We start from the raw sequence: 17,009 nt of genomic DNA, 5'->3' as shown, positions 1-17,009 counted from the left end.
CCTTTTGGAGTCTTCACAGAGCTCCCTCCTCTGCTTTCTTAGACGTCTCTCTTTTGCTTCTTGCTCTCGCATGCGTTTATTCTGCAGCTGCTACTGACTCTGTGGGACACAGTTCACAGAGCTGTCATTCGTTGTGCATAACTCAGCTGTCAGTCTCTGTGTCCTCACGCAAGTTGTGGGGGGTGGTTCTTGTGGCCCTGAGGACTTTGACCTGATGGTCGCCATGATCTCTTTTTCTTGCTTTCCCACCCTTCCTGTCTGCCAGAAAGAACTTACCAGGAAGTTTTCATCATTCTCTGTCCACCTGCAGTTAATATCGATGTACCATCTCCTGCAGTTCAGAGCTTATCTTCATATCACAGACTACAAATACTTGTTGAAGACCTACTATGTGTCAGACACTGGGGATATAGCAGATTATAACATAGACAAAAAAAAGAAATTCCTCCCCTCTTGGAGCTGACAGTTAAGTAGGGCAAGACAGAAAACAAACAAAATGAATAAATATGTCATGTCTTAGAAAATTAAAGCAGGTTAGGGAAAGGGAGGGATAGGTTGGTGGGGGAGTGTGGATCCAGACGGATTTCAGTTTTAAACTGGCTTCTCAGATAAAGCCTCTCTAAAGTGGTGACATGTGAACAAAGACTTAAAGGACAGGAGGGATATCTGGAGGGAGCCATGTAAATATCTGGAAGATCATTCTGGGCAGAGGGAAGAGCACATGCCAGGGCCTCAATCAGGAGCATGACTGTAATGCTTAAGGAACAGTATGGAGGCTAGTGTGGCTGGAACAGAGGGAGAAGCAAAGGAAGAAGTGAGAGCAGAGGGTTAACTGGGGAAATGGGGGAGACTGGTTAAGTTCTTGGAAGCTGTTTGTAAGAACCTTAGCTTTTGCTGGGAGTGACAAGAACCCATCAAAGGGTTTTAATCAAAGGAAGGATATGATCTGATATGCTTTAACAGGATAGCTCTGGCTTGCTAGATGAAAGCGGGGTTGGGACAGGGAAGGGCTCAGAAGCAAACAGGGCTCAGAAGCAAGCACATTAAGAGCCTAGTTCAGTAATCCAGGTGAACAGTGGTAGTGGCCCGATCAGTATGATCCGAGTGGACATAGAAGTGGTGAGACTATGGGTATATTCTGAAGACAGAGCCAACAGGTGGATTGAATGTGGGATGCGAGAAGGAAAGTATCAAGGATGTCCCTAAAGATCTTGGCCTAAGCAACCAGAGGGATGGAATTGCCATTAAATGAAGGCACATGATGAAGGAGGAGGGGCAGGGAAGATGATTAGGAGTTTGGTTTTGGATATTACCATCACTTACCTTTAAGACGGATAGTTGGAGATACTGGGTAGGCAGTAGAACATGGTGAGGTCCAGAGGATATATTCAGGCTGGTGTATACGTTTGGGAGTGTGTCGGTGCATAGATGATCCTTAAAGCTATGAGACTCAGTGGGACCAGCAAGGCTGTATGTGGAGAAGAGTTACAAGGCTGAGCCTTTGGGTTCCAACGTTAAGTCTTTGGGTTGAGGAGGAGCTAGGAAAGGAGAGGAGGGGACTGGCCAGAGAGGTAGGGGGACCTGAGGCAAGGTATGACCTAGAAGCCAAGTAAAGAAGATTTTTAAGGAAGAGGAGTGATCCTAGTGATAGGTCAAGCAAATTGAGGTACCTTTTCCTAAAGGAGGAAGCTATGTGGAGCTTTTAGGAACCTCTTCTTTAAATACAACATTTAGGGGCGCCTGGGTGGCTCAGTTGTTAAGCATCTGCCTTCGGTTCAGGTCATGATCCCAGGGTCCTGGGATTGAGCCCCGCTCAGGCTTCCTGCTCAACCAGGAGCCTGCTTCTCCCTCTCCCGCTCCCGCTCCCACTGCTTGTGTTCCCTCTCTAGCTGTCTCTCTCTCTCTGTCAAATAAATAAATTAAAATACATACATACATACATACATACATTTGAAAATGATTTTAATGTTTAATTTTTCAGCTTTATTCAGGAAATGTTTTTGCACAGTAATATAGACTCTGGCATTTGTTGAAATTAATTCTGTGGGTGCTTGAGAAGAATTTGTATTCCCTTGCGTATGTGTTCATTATATTAAGCCTGTTAATATCATTCAAATCTTTCATATTTACTAATTTTCGTTGAGAAATATTATAATCCACTACTTTGATTATAGATTTTTCAGATTTTTTTCTTTCTTTTTTCTTCTCTCCCTCCCTTGCCCCTTCCTTCCTTCCTTCCTTTCTTCCTTCCTTTCTTCTTTCCTTCCTTCCTTCCTTCCTTCCTTCCTTCCTTCCTTCCTTCCTTCCTTCCTTCCTCTTTCAGAGGTAATTTTGTCAGTTAATTTTACATTTTGATGCTATCTTGTTAGTTGCAAATGAAATCAGCATTATTATATCATCCTAAATATTTATAATGTTTACATAGATCTTTGACAGCCTCTTTTGCCTGTTGCTAATAAAACCTCCCTAGTTGCTTTTAATATATTGTAAATGTGGAGCTTTGTCCAAACCTTTACTTCTGACATTTCTGTAACATTACATGTTAGGTGTCGTTGTAAACAGCATCTAGCTGAATTTTTTTATTTTAATTCCAGTATAATTACTATGCAGGGTTATATGAGTTTCAGGCGTACAATATAGTGATTCAACACTTCTGTACAACACCTGGTGCTCATCACAATAAGTATACTCTTAATCCCCATCACTTATTTCTCTCATTCCCACCTACCTCCTCCCTGATAACCACCAGTTCTCTATATTTAAAAGTTTTATATTTAAATTTAAGAGTTTTTTTGCCTCTTTCCTTTTTCATTTGTTTTATTTCCTAAATTCCACATATGAGTAACATCATATGGTATTTGTCTTTTTCTGACTGACTTATTTCACTTAGCATTATACACTCTAGCTCCATCCAGTTTTTGCAAATGGCAAGATTTCGTTCATTTTTATGGCTGAGTAATATTGCATTATATATATATAATATATATATACACACACACACCCCATCTTCTTAATCCATTCATCTGTGGCTGGACACTTGTGCTGCTTCCATAATATGGCTATTGTAAATGCTGCAGTAAACATAGGTGTGCTCTTATCTTTTTAATTAGTGTTTTCATATTCTTGGGGTAAATATCCAGTAATGGAATTACTGAACTGTATGGTAATTCTATCTTTAATTTTTTGAGGAACTCCCATACTGTTTTTTATGGTGGTTATACCAGTTTACATTTCCACCAACAGTGTAGGAGGGTTCCTTTTTCTCCACATCCTTGGCAACACTTGTTGTTTCTTATGTTTTTGATTTCAGCCATTCTGACAGGTGTTAGGTGATATGTCATTGCAGTTTTGATTTGTATTTTCTTGATGCCAAGTGATGTTGAGCATCTTTTCATGTGTCTGTTGGCCGTCTGGATGTCTTCTTTGGAGAAATGTCTGTTCATGTCTTCTGCCTATTTTTAATTGGGTTACTTGGGGTTTTTTGGTGTTGAGTTATATAAGTTCTTTACATATTTTGGATACTAACCCTTTATCAGGTATGTCTTTTGCAAATATCTTCTCCCATTCATTAGGTTGTCTTTTTGTTGATTGTTTCTTTTTGTGCAGAAGCTTTTTATTTTTATGTAGTCCCAAGAGTTTATTTTTGCTTTTGTTTCCCTTGCCTCAGGAGACATATCTAGAAAATACTTGCTGTGGGGGCACCTGGGTGGCTCAGTCAGTTAAGCATCTGATTCTTGATTTCAACTCAGGTCATGATCTCAGGGATCGTGAGATCAAGCCCCACATCAGGCTCTGTGCTCAGTGTGGAGTCTGCTTGAGATTCGCTCTCTCCCCCTCCCTTTGCCCCTCCCGCTGCTCGTGTGTGTGTGTGTGTGTGCGTGTGCATGCACACGTGTGCATGGGCTCTCTCTCTCAAATAAAGAAAGAAAGAAAGAAGAAGAAGAAAAGAAAAAACTTGCTGTGAATGATGTCCGAGAAATCACTGCCTCTGCTCTTCTAGGATTTTTATTTACTCAGTCTCACATTTAGGTCTTCAATCCATTTTGATTTTATTTTTGTGTGTGGTGTAAGAAAGTGGTCCAGTTTCATTCTTTCACATGTAGCTATCCACTTTTCCCAGCACCATTTTTTGAAGAGACTGTCTTTTTCCCATTGCATATTCTTGCCTCCTTTGGCAAAGATTAATTGATGATTTAATTGTGGGTTTATTTTGGGGCTCTCTATTCTGTTCCATTAATCAGTGTGTCTGTTTTTGTGTCAGTATCATACTGTTTGATTACCACAGATTTGTAGTTTGTCTTGAAATCTGGGATTGTGATACCTCCGGTTTTGTTCTTTTTCAAGATTGCTTTGGCTACTTGGGGTCTTTTGTGGTTCCATACAAATTTTAGGATTATTCTAGTTCTGTGAAAAAAAAATGCTGTGGGTATTTTTTTTTAAAGATTTTATTTATTTATTTGAGAGCGAGAATGAGAGAGAGAGAGAGAGCATGAGACGGGGAGGGTCAGAGGGAGAAGCAGACTCCCTGCCGAGCAGGGAGTCCGATGCGGGACTCGATCCCGGGACTCCAGGATCATGACCTGAGCCGAAGGCAGTCACTTAACCAACTGAGCCACCCAGGCGCCCCAAAGATTTCATTTATTTATGAGAGAGAGAGAGTGCATGCACAAGCAGGGGGAGGGTGGCAGGGAGAGGCAGAGGGAGAAGCAAACTCCTTGCTGAGCAGGGAGCCTGATGTGGGACTCAATCCCAGGACCTGAGCCAGAAGTAGCTGCTTAACTGACCGAGCCACCCAGGCACCCCGTGGGTATTTTTATAAGGATTGTATTAAATCTGTGGATTGCTTTGGATAGTATGGACATTTTAACAATATTTGTTCTCCCAATCCATGAACATGGAGTATCTTTCCATTTGTTTGTGTCATCTTCTATTTCTTCCATCAGTATTTTACAGTTTTCAGAGTACAGGTCTTTCACCTCTTTGTGAAGTTTATTCCTAGGTACTTTTTCTTTTTGGTGCAATTGTAAATGGGATTGTTTTTTTTAAATTTCTCTTTCTGCTACTTCATTATTAATGTGTAGAAATGCAACAGATTTCTGTATATTGATTTTGTATACTGCAGATTCATTTATCACTTCTAGTAGTTTTTTGTTGGAGTCTTTAAGGTTTTCTATATATAGTATCATGTCATCTACAAATAGTGAAAGTTTTACTACTTCTTTACCACTTTGGTTGCCTTTTACTTCTTTTTCTTGTCTGATTGCTGTGGATAGGACTTCCAGTACTATGTGAATAAAAGTGGTGAGAGTGGACATTGTTATCTTGTTCCTGATCTTAGAGGGAAAGTTTTCAGTTTTCAGCATTGAGTATGATGTTAGGTATGGGTTAATATGATGTATCACATTGATTGATCTGCAAATATTGAACTACCCTTGCATCTCAGGAATAAATCCCACTTGATTGCAGTGAATAATTTTTTTAATGTACTGTTAAATTTGGTTTGCTAATATTTTCTTAAGGATTTTTGCACTTATGTTCATCAGAGAAATTGGCCTGTAGTTATTTTTTTGTAGTGTCTTTGTCTGGCTTTGGTATCAGGGTAATGCTGGCCTCATAAAATGAATTTGGAAATTTTTCTTCCTCTTCTATTCTTTTTTTTTTTTTTTTAAGATTTTATTTATTTATTTGAGACAGAGAGAATGAGAGAGAGCACATGAGAGGGGGGAGGGTCAGAGGGAGAAGCAGGCTCCCTGCTGAGCAGGGAGCCCGATGCGGGACTCGATCCTGGGACTCCAGGATCATGACCTGAGCCGAAGGCAGTCGCTTAACCAACTGAGCCACCCAGGCGCCCTTTCCTCTTCTATTCTTTAGAATAGTTTGAGAAGAATAAGTATAACGCTCCTTTAAATGTTTGGTCGAATTTATCTGTGACACCATCTGGTCCTGGAGTTTTATTTGCTGGGAGTTTTTTGATTATTCATTCAATTTCATTGCTGGTAATCAGTTTGTTCAAATTTTCTATTTCTTCTTGATTCACTTTTGGGAGGTTATATGTTTCTAGGAATTTATCCATTTCTTCTAGGTTGTCCAGTTTGTTGCCATATATTTTTCCATAATGTTCTCTTATAATCCTTTGTATTTCTGTGGTGTTGGTTGTTATTTCTCCTCTTTTATTTCTGATTTTGTTTGAGTCCTCCCTCTCCTTCTTCTTCTCCCTCTCTCTCTTTTATGAGTCTGGCTAAAGTTTTATCAATTTTGTTGATCTTTTCAAAGAAACAGCTCCTGGTTTCATTGATCTGTTCTATTATTTTTTTAGTTTCTATTTCATTTATTTCTGCTCAAACCTTTTTTATTTCCTTCCTTCTACTGGTTTTGGGTTTTATTTTATTTATTTTATTTATTTTACACCTTGGGGTGTAAAGTTAGGTTGTTTATTTGAGATTTTTCCTGCTTCTCGAGGTAGGCCTGTATTGCTATGAACTTCCCTCTTAGAACAGCTTTTGCTGCATCTCAAAGATTTTGGACCATTGTGTTTTCATTTTCATTTGTTTCCCTGTACTTTCTTATTTCCTTTTTGGTTTTGGTTTTGTCTTGTTTTTAAGATTTAATTATTTATTTGAGGGAGAGCATGAGCTGGGGGAGGGGCAGAGGGAGAGGGAGAAGCAGATTCAGGTCCTGGGATCATGACCTGAGCTGAAGGCAGATGCTTTACTAACTGAGCCACCCAGGCGCCCCTCTTATTTCCTTCTTGATTTCTTCGTTGACCCATTCATTGTTTAGTAGCATGTTATTGAACCTCCATATATATTTGTGCCTTTCCAGATTTTTTTCTTGTGGTTGATTTCTAGTTTCATAGCATTGTGGTCAGAAAAGATGCATGGTATGACTTCAGTTTGGTTTTTTTTGTTTTTTTTTTAATTTGTTGAGACTTGTCTTGTAGCCTAACATGTGATCTGTTCTGGTGAATGTTCCATGTGCACTTATAAAGAATGTGTATTCTGCCTTTTTATTTTTTTATTTTATTTATTATTATTATTATTTTTAAAGATTTTATTTATTTATTTGAGAGAGAGAGAATGAGAGACAGAGAGCATGAGAGGGAGGAGGGTCAGAGGGAGAAGCAGACTCCCCGCCGAGCAGGGAGCCCGATGCGATACTCGATCCCGGGACTCCAGGATCATGACCTGAGCCGAAGGCAGTCGCTTAACCAACTGAGCCACCCAGGCGCCCCGTATTCTGCCTTTTTAGGATGGACTATTCTGAATGTATCTGTTAGAGCCATTATGTCATTCAAAGCCATTGCTTCCTTGTTGATTTTGTGTTTGGATGCTCTATCCACTGATGTAAGTAGAGTGTTAAAGTCCCCCAATATTACTTTATTACTATCGATTACTTCCTTTATGTTTGTTATTAGCTGTTTTATGTATTTGGGTGCTCTCATGTTGGGTACTTAAATAATTACCGTTGTTATATCTTCTCATTGGATTGTTCCCTGTAAGATTATGTGGTGTCCTTCTTTGTCTCTTGTTACAGTCTGTTTTAAAGTCTATTTTGTCTGATATAAGTTTTGTTTTCTTTTCACTTCCATTTGCAAGATAAATGTTTTTCCATCCCTTCACTTTCAGTATGCTTGGTCTTTAGGTCTGAAGTGAGTCTTTTGAAGGCAACACATAGATGGGTCTTGCTTTTTTATCCATTCTGTCATCCTCTGTCTTTTGATTGGAGCATTTAGTCCATTTACATTCAAAGTAACTATTTGTAGGTACTTACTTATTGCCATTTTGTTACTTTATTATGGTTGTTTTGTATAATTCTCTGTTTCTTTCTTCTCTTGCACTTTTCTCTCATAGTCTGCTGGCTTTCTATACTTGGATTCCTTTCTCTTTATTTTTTGCATTTCTGTTACCAGTTTTTTATTTTTCCTTACCATAAGGTTTGTATATAACATCCTATGCATATAATGGTCTATTTTAAGTTAATGGTCACTTAAGTTTGAACCCATTCTAAAAGCACTAAATTTTTACCCCTTCTCCCCATGTTTTAGGTATATGGTATTATACTTCACATCCTTTTATTTTGTGAGTCCCTTGACTGATTTTTATTTTTATAGTCACTTAATTTTACCGCTTTTGTGCTTCCTACTTTTCTTACTCCTGCTTATGGTCTTTCCTTTCCACTCAGAGTCCCTTTTAACATTTCTTTTAAGGCTGGTTCAGTGGTCATGAATTCCTTTAACTTAGGTTTTTCTGGGAAATTCTTTATGTCTCATTCTATTCCGAATGATAGCCTTGCTGGATAGAGTATTCTTGGTTGCCAGTTTTTTCTTTCAGCACTTTGAATAGATCATGCCACTCTCTTCTGGCCTGCAAAGTTTCTGCTGAAGAATCAGCTGAAAACCTTATGGGATTTCCCTTGTATGTAACTGTTTTCTTTTCTCTTACTCCTTTTAAAATTCTCTCTTTATCACTACTTTTTACCATTACTGTGTGTCTTGGTGTGGACTTTCTTGGGTTGATTTTGTTGGAGCCTCTCTGTGCCTCTTGGATCTAGATTTCTGTTTCCCAGATTTGGGAAGTTTTCAGCTATTATTTCTTCAAATAAATATTCTGCCCCCTTTTCTTTCTTTTCTCCTTCTGGGATCCCTTTTTGTTTGTTTTTTAACATATAATGTATTATTTGTTTCAGAGGTATAGGTCTGTGATTCATCAGTCTTACACAATTCACAGTGCTCACCATAGCACATACCCTCCTGTGTCCATCACCCAGCCACCCCATCCCTCCCACTCCCCATCACTCTAGCAACCCTCAGTTTGTTTCCTGAGATTAAGAATTCCTCATACCAGTGGGGCGCCTGGGTGGCTCAGTTGGTTAAGCGACTGCCTTCGGCTCAGGTCATGATCCTGGAGTCCCGGGATGGAGTCCCGCATCGGGCTCCCTACTCAGCAGGGAGTCTGCTTCTCCCTCTCCCGCTCCCCCCTCTTGTGCTCTTTCTCTCTCTCAAATAAATAAATAAAATCTTAAAAAAAAAAAGAATTCCTCATACCAGTGAGATCATATGATACTTGTCAAAAATATGGAACGCTTCACGAATTTGCGTGTCATCCTTGCACAGGGCCATGCTAATCTTCTCTGTATCGTTCCAATTTCACTATATGTGCTGCCAAAGCAAGCACTCTATTCTCATTTTTATTACTCTTTTTCCTTTCTCCCATTCAGCCAGATTGCTTTCCATTACTCTGCCCTCCAGGTCACTAATCCATTCATCTGCTTCCTCTAGTCTATTCTTTATTCCCTCTAGTATATTTTTAACTTCAGTTATTGAATTCTTCATCTCCCACTGGTTCTTTCTATGTAAATTCTCTGTCAGGCATATTACCTATCTCTTTCATTTAGCTGTCTTGCTATGACTTTGTCCTGCTCTTTCATTTGGGACATATTCCTCTGTCTCCTTGTTTTATCTAACTCTCTGTGTCTGTTTCTATATGTTAAGAAAGTTAACTCTCGAAAGTAGTGGCATTATGAAGAAGAGGTGCTCTGCAGTGCAATTTCCCCTGTTCACCAGAACCTACTGGTGTAGCTGAGCTGCATTTGCCTTCAGTCCAGGTGTCTACAGTGGCTCTCTCTGCCCATTGTAGGCAGGGTTTGGTCCCTGTTGTTAGTGGGCCAGTCTGGGGCCACCTTGTGCTTAAGTTGGGTCAGACCAGTCATTGACTAGAGCTGCAATAGCACTGAATTGTAGAGTGCTCTCCCTGTGTTGTCCCCTGAGAAGCTTTCGTTGGTGGGCAGGGCTGCAGTCAGGGTAGATGTCTACCCCTAGCTCACTCCTGGGGCCAAAGTGGAACTGGTATGTGTGGTTTTCTTTCCCTCTCCCTAGGGCAGGAGTCACTCTGGGGTGGTGCCGACCCCTCTTGGGGTTGCTTGCACACTGCCATGTTTGTAGCACTGCTTTGGATGGATTTCTGTCAAGGCCAGGTTGGAGGGGTGGGTCCACAGGAGAACACGGGGGCAGGGCATCTGGTGTTAGCAGACTAGATGGAGAATGTTTGCAATGCACTGATTCCCACAAGTGTTCATGTGTCTAGGCTGGGGGTCAGGAGAGAGAAATAGCCCTACCAGCTCCTTTGCTCTTGGAGAAGTCTCCCAAAGATCCTTGTCCCTCTAACATAGGTTCTGAGATTAGTAAATAAATCTTCCCATATATCCCAAGCGTTTTTCAAACTGCTTCTTGTATGCTGTTTCTCGGTAGGGCTGTTTGTTACTATTCTCTTTAAGGGTGGGGACTCAGTTTCCTGTCACCTGCTGGCTTTCCAACAGCTGTGCCCACTGATTTTTAAAGTTCTAGGTGTTAAGCCCCACTGATTGTAAGAACTCTCAAAGTTAATCCCCTATGGTTTTTAAAGCCAGATGTTATGGGGATTTGTCCTCCCAGTGAGAGTCCCCTGTGCCTGGGGTGGAGTTTGCTTCTCTCTCGTCTCTGTGCCCACAGCATCCCTACCTCACAAGGACAGTCCTACAGGTCACTTTGGCTCCCAACTGAGTTTCTGCCCTTCCACCCTTTTCAGTGTGGCCTCTTCTGTACACTTAGCTATGCAGAGTCCTGCCAGTCTTCCTGACATTTTCTGAGTTATTTACACTGATGTCAGTATTATCTAGCTGTTTCTGTGGGATGAGGTGACCCTAGGATCCTCCTACTCTGCCGTCTTCCCCAGCATCTAGCTGAATTTTAAAATCCAATCTAAAGTCTTCTTGTAATTGGAACAATGGAATACTTCTATTTATGTCCATCTTATTATATATTTTCTATTTACCATGCTTTTTTTTTTTTCTTGTTGTTCGCCTATATGTTACTGCTGTTGCTTTGATCAAATTTACTTCCTTTTTTTCCCTTTATGTTTTCTATGTCTATTCTTTGAGTAGTTACCTTTCCATTTCTAACATATGTGTTTGCCTCCACAAAGTCTAAATTTGATGTTTATCTTCCTTCTTCTGATCAGTGCAGGTGGGATGCTTTATCTCTAATGATTCTCCTGCCTCTCATGTGTTTTAAAAAAATAGTTTTAGGTAAATTTAAAATCCACCTTGAATTTATACCCACCATCATTATTGTTATTTTATATCATCAATGATTATTTTGATTTTTCACATATTTACTAGTATTTTTGCTCACCCTTCCTTCCCTCTTTCTTTTCCTTCCTTCCTTCCTTTTTTCTTTCTTTCTTCCTTCCTTCCTTTCTTCTTTTTCTTTCTCCACCACTCCTTACATCTCATTATTCCTTTTTTTTTTTAAGATTTTATTTATTTATTTGAGAGAGAGAGAGACAGAGATAGCAAGAGAGAGCACAAGTGGGGAGGAGAGGGAGAAGCAGGCTCCTGATGTGGGGCTCAATCCCAGGACCCTGAGATCATGACCTGAGCCGAAGGCAGACGTTTAACTGACTGAGCCCCCCAGGCGCCCCCTCATAATTCCTTCTTATTCAATTTCCTTCTTCCCAAAATACACCTCTTAATAGTTCCTTTAGTCAGCCTGTTAGTGGTAAATGCTCTCAAACTTTGTCTGAAAATGTTTGTATTTCTCCCTCATCCATGAATGGTATATAATTAGAATTCTGGTTTGACAGTTATTTTTGCTCAGTACCCTCTATTGTTATGTTAAGATGTATGCAGCTAGTGTGATTGCTGTTCCTGTGTAGTTATTTTGCTTTTTCTTTCTGGCCATCTTAATCATTTTTTTTCTCCTTGGTGTTTTGCAGTTTAGGTATGGATTCATTTTTATTTTTTCCCTAATCAGGAATCATTGTTCCTTTTGAATATGTGGAAGTGTATCTTTCATCAATTGTAGAAAATTCTCAACCATTATAATCTCAATATTACTTCTTCCCATTATTTCTCTTCTCCCCTCCTGGACTCCCATTAGATGTATGTTGGACTTTGTCATTCTGTCCTCTGTGTCCCTTAACCTCCATTTTATGTTTTCCATCTTTTTGTCTTTCCAGGCTGCATTCTTAACTTCTTCATACCTGTCTTCAGATTTATTAATCCTTTCCTCACATGTATTTGATTTGCTATTTAATTTATTCATTTATTATTTCCATGATAATATTTGCCATTTTTATTAGTTTCTTTTTACATCTGCCCATTCTTTTTTTTTTTTAAGATTTATTTGTCAGAGAGCATGTGCACGAGCAGGGCGAGCAGCAGGCAGAGGGAGAAGCAGGCTCCCTGCTCAGTCCGACATGGGACTCGATCCCAAGACCCTGGGATCATGACCTGAGCCAAAGGCAGACACTTAACTGAATGAGCCACCCAGGCGTCCCTGCCCATTTTTTTTATAGACTCTATTTATGGTTTCAAACCCTTCGTGTACATCTTGAGTTATTTTAAATATAGATACTTTACTCTTTTTTTAGATTTTATCCTATTACCTTATGTTCTTGGGGTTCTCTCTTTTTTTTTTTTTTTAAGATTTTATTTATTCACTTGACAGAGAGAGACAGAGTGAGAGAGGGAACACAAGCAGGGGGAGTGGGAGAGGGAGAAGCAGGTTCCCCACTAAGCAGGGAGCCCAATACGGGGCTCAATCCCAGGACCCTGGGATCATGACCTGAGCTGAAGGCAGACACTTAACCGACTGAGCCACCCAGGCACCCCTCTTCTTTTTTTTTTTTTTTCCCCAAGATTTTATTTTAAGTAATCTCTACACCCAACATGGGGCTCGAACTCACAACCCCAAGATCAAGATTTGCACGCTTTACCAACAGAGCCAGCCAGGTGCCCCTCTTAGGGTTCTTTCTAGTCATCATTTTTTATTTTTGGTGGATCATTCCTTATTTTTTGTAATTTTTTACTTTGAGCTCATCTTTAGTGAGATGGTTTTCCCATGGAAATCCTTTGGAACCAAGGTTGTGAGAGAGACCCTCTGGATAGTTGTACATTTTCTTTGGCCAAGCACCCTAAGGGAATCACCAGCCAGGTACAATTTTTCTGTTAATCCATCAGTTTTGGAATTCTTTTACTCCAAATTTATGTGAGATGAAAACCCAGCAATTCTTCGCTTCTTTACCCAGAAGACTTAAAAGCTCTCCAGTCCTCTCACTTTTCTAGCAGAAGGATTGTTTTCCCAGTTAGCCCTGTAGTCTCCTTCCAGAGCCTTCTCTCACTGGCCAAACCTGGCAGAAGCCAACTGCAATAAGAGCGTATACAAGCAGCCTGTGGGGTTGGCTTTCCTGCAGTATAGAGCAGAGGAAAGATGAGAAACAGGTCTGGGGACCAACCCAGTAGTCTACCATTTGACACATATTTCCTGGTCAGAACACTGTGTTAAATTTGATATTATAGAACTGTAGGAGATACAGTCCCTGACCTCCAGTAGGAGAGACAGACATACTAACTATATAGAGATGAACTACACCACTGGTTACGGTATGTAAAATGTTAAATACAGATGCAAACTAGCCTGGAAGCACAAAAAAGAGGCAGTTTGGGGGTAAGTGGGACAGGGATGGGAAAGGTTCCCCAGAGTAGGATCACCTGAGCTGTACGGGTTAGTAAGATGGCTCTGTGTGGATAAGAGGGTCATGGGCAGTGAATACAGCGTGTACAGCACATTATAAGGACTGAGCCCGGGCCAGGGTGGCTAACAGGCAGGCCATGTGGTCAAAGGTGAGGCTGTAAATGTAGGCCATGGGTGGATTATGGAGACTCTGGAGCCCTGCACTACTGAGCTAAGACTTTATTCTGCAAAGAGCAGAAGCGACTAAAACATTCTGTTAGGGAAGGAACATAAAGAATGTTCCAGCTGGCTTGAGCTGTTCAATAGAAAAATAATGTAAAGTCACAAATGCAGCCCATATGTAATTTAAAATTTTCCAAAAGCCACATTTTAAAAAGTAAAACATGAAATTAATTTGAATAATCTTTTATTCTATATTTATATTATATATATCTATATTATTCTATATCTATATTTAAAATAACTCAAGATGTACATCTCACATAAATTTGGAGTAAAAGAATTCCAAAACTGATGGATTAGCTCAGTATTATCCAAAATATTGCCATTTTAATATGCAGTCAACACAAGAATTATTAATGCATCATTTTATGTTCTGGGTTTTTTTGTACTAGGTCTTTGACATCTGGTTTGGACTGGCCACGGTTCAGATGCTCAGGAGCAGTTGTGTTGCTAACAGCTAACATGTTGGACAGTGTGGGGGAGAGGACAGCAAGGAGTCCAAAGGAGGGGGTTGGTTAAGGATGCCAGCTTCAGGAAGAAACAGGATCCCCTCGTCCCCTGACATAGGAAGGAAGTACAGGGGTGAGTGAGCAGGGAGATGAAGGGCAGAAGTAAAAGGGCTGCCATGCCTTTATTTCTTTTCCCTGACATCAGAGGTAATAACATCTGAAAGTGAGGGTTGGGGTCGGGTTGGAAACTTGAAGAGAATAAGTTTAAGAACCATTGTAATGAAATGCAAAGGGGTATGTTAGAAGTGAAGTATAAGGATGGTCCCTATATTCATCCTGATAAAACTAATGTCATGTATGTTCTTGCTAGAAATGATAAAATAGGGGTGCCTGGGTGGCATAGTCAGTTGAGCTTCTGACTCTTGATTTCAGCTCAAGTCATGATCTCAGGATTGTGAGATCAAGCCCCACATCAGGCTCTGCGCTCAGCACAGAGTCTGCTTGGGTTTCTCTCTCATTCTCCCTCTGCCCCTCCCCTCCCTCTAAAATAAATAAATTAATTTTAAAAAATGATAAAATATCTGAGACTTTTCCTATTATTCCAAGGTACAGAGCAGATAGGCTGATGCTTGTGGGTTTTACCGTAAATCGTTTCCCAAAGTGTGATACACATATCCCCATGGTATACAACATGATGGCACACAAAATAGTACCTGGGAGGACTTGTTGGTTGATTGGTTGGTTGGTTTTTTAAGCAGGCTCCACGCTTAGTGCGGACCCCAATGCAGGGCTTGAACTCATGACCCTGAGATCAAGACCTGAGCTGAGATCAAGAATCAGATGCTTAAATGACTGAGCCACTCAGGCGCCGCATAGGAGGACTTGTTTTATTCTAATGGTTATGTATTTATCTTAGTATTAGAAGAAACATAATCAGTACATAAAACCCATGATTCCTACATATTTAAGTCCAACATGAGTAAATTTACAGAGAAGCATTATGGAAAGCAGAGGTGGAATGTGGATGTGGCAGAAGGTGAATGGCTGAAATCTATAAACACGAGTGTAAGAGGTGCAGTCACCTCAGAAACTTAGAACCGCTTCCAATGGCTTCCATCCCAGTCAGCTGGTAACTCTGACCCGTGATCCTAGGTTGCATCACCATCAACATTTCCCCTCCGGCCCCCCTGCTACACACAACCTAGTCAGACAGGCGTCAGTATTAGCTTTACGGGGTCAGAACCCCTGGTCTTCCCCCCGGCAGAACAGACCAATCCAATCCCCAGAAAACCTGGGTAATTTTGAACATGACAGTGGCCCCATGATGTCTTCTTGAAAGCACCAAACACAACCTGCCTTATTCTATTTCTGTTCTCCTGTGAGAATTTTTTTTTTAAGATTTTTTTTTTTTTTTTTTTTGAGAGAGAGAATGAGATAGAGAGCATGAGAGGGGGGAGGGTCAGAGAGAGAAGCAGACTCCCTGCTGAGCAGGGAGCCCGACGTGGGACTCGATCCCGGGACTCCAGGATCATGACCTGAGCCGAAGGCAGTCGCTTAACCAACTGAGCCACCCAGGCGCCCCCTGTGAGAATTTTTTTAAAGCTGTTGGCAACATATACAGAAAATAGACCAGTTGTCGTCCTTAGAACCATTAGCCCAAGTCTATACAAAATATATAAAACCTCAAAGGCAAGCAGAAAGAGAAACCGCCCTGAAAAGTCCAGTCTGATCCTTGCATTTTCTGCCTCTGTGGCTTTATGTGTTTGTTCCCAGTGCCACATAAGCACGTCCCCGAGCGGTGCCTCTGCATCAGTCCCCACCCGCCCCATGATGAAGGCCGGGACAGAGTTACACCCTCCACCTGCTGCCCTTCGTGGTTACCTCAGCCTCGAGGGTCATCCACACCTCACTCAGCTTTCTGTCTCCTTCATGTTGTAGCTTGCTGGGTACCTACCTGCTTTTTCTTTTGGTCTGAGGAAGGGCTACCTGAGGTAGTCCCCTGTCACTGTGCATAAAGCAAGCCCTCAGCTACGTACCAAGCAATTCTGGAATGATGTCCCTTCACAGACTGACATTCAGTTCAGCTCCCACGTGCCTGTAAATTGATCCAAAGTGAATGCAGTACCGCTCACCCTGATACGAGGCTGCTAAGGACTCCCCTCAAGGTCTTACAGCCGTGGTGTCCCAGAACCAGTTCTTTGTTCCAGTGGGTTAAGGCAGTGGTCTTGTTGGGAACTGCTGGATCCTGGGGATTTCAGGCTTCCTAACTGTAACACTTTACCTTGAGAAATCTAGAGAAATGTTCCTCAAACATTTTTTAACAGTCAGAAATATATTCTACATATCTAACTAAAAGTGTTCATAGAACAATACTTACCAATACTGTGCTCAAGATAGTTTGTATTTGTTTGTTTGTTTGTTTTAATGCTAAGCCTGACCCACAGTTTTAAAGATTTATTTATTTGAGAGAGAGAGAGAAGGGAGAGGGGGAGAGGGAAAGAGAGACTCTCAAGCAGACTCCTCACTGAGGGTGGAGCCCAGCTCAGGGCCCAGTCTCATGACCCTGAGTTCATGGCCTGAACTGAAATCCAGAGTTGGAAGCTCAACCAGCTGAGCCACCTGGGGTCCCCTAACCCACATTTCTTTTTAAGATTTTATTTGTTTATTAGAGAGAGAGAGCACAAGCCAGGAATTGGGGCAGAGGGAGAGGAAGAAGCTCCCTCCCCACTGAGCAGGGAGCACGATGCTGGGCTCCAGCCCAGGACCCCAGAAATCATGACCTGAGCCGGAGGCAGACGCTTAACCAACTGAGCCACCAGGAGCCGCCC

At 41.1% G+C, this 17,009-nt stretch overlaps 1 protein-coding gene and 1 non-coding gene across 5 annotated transcripts in view; one reads left to right on the top strand and one right to left on the bottom strand.

Moving 5' to 3' along the window:
* The window catches only part of ITSN2 (intersectin 2), a 140,428-nt gene that overhangs the window by 104,873 nt on the left and 18,546 nt on the right, over window positions 1-17,009 (top strand). The gene's annotated exons all lie outside the window — the stretch shown is intronic.
* Window positions 9,068-9,173, bottom strand: LOC118008377. The gene has a single exon (XR_004678679.1). It is a non-coding gene; the product is annotated as a U6 spliceosomal RNA (small nuclear RNA).

The sequence above is a fragment of the Mirounga leonina genome, unplaced genomic scaffold (genome assembly GCF_011800145.1).
Source record: "Mirounga leonina isolate KUSES-001 unplaced genomic scaffold, KU_Mleo_1.0 Mir_125, whole genome shotgun sequence".
In the NCBI taxonomy this organism is placed as follows: Eukaryota; Metazoa; Chordata; class Mammalia; order Carnivora; family Phocidae; genus Mirounga; species Mirounga leonina.
The sequence above is the reverse complement of the archived record's forward strand: the minus strand, read 5'-3'. Positions and strand labels throughout refer to the sequence as shown.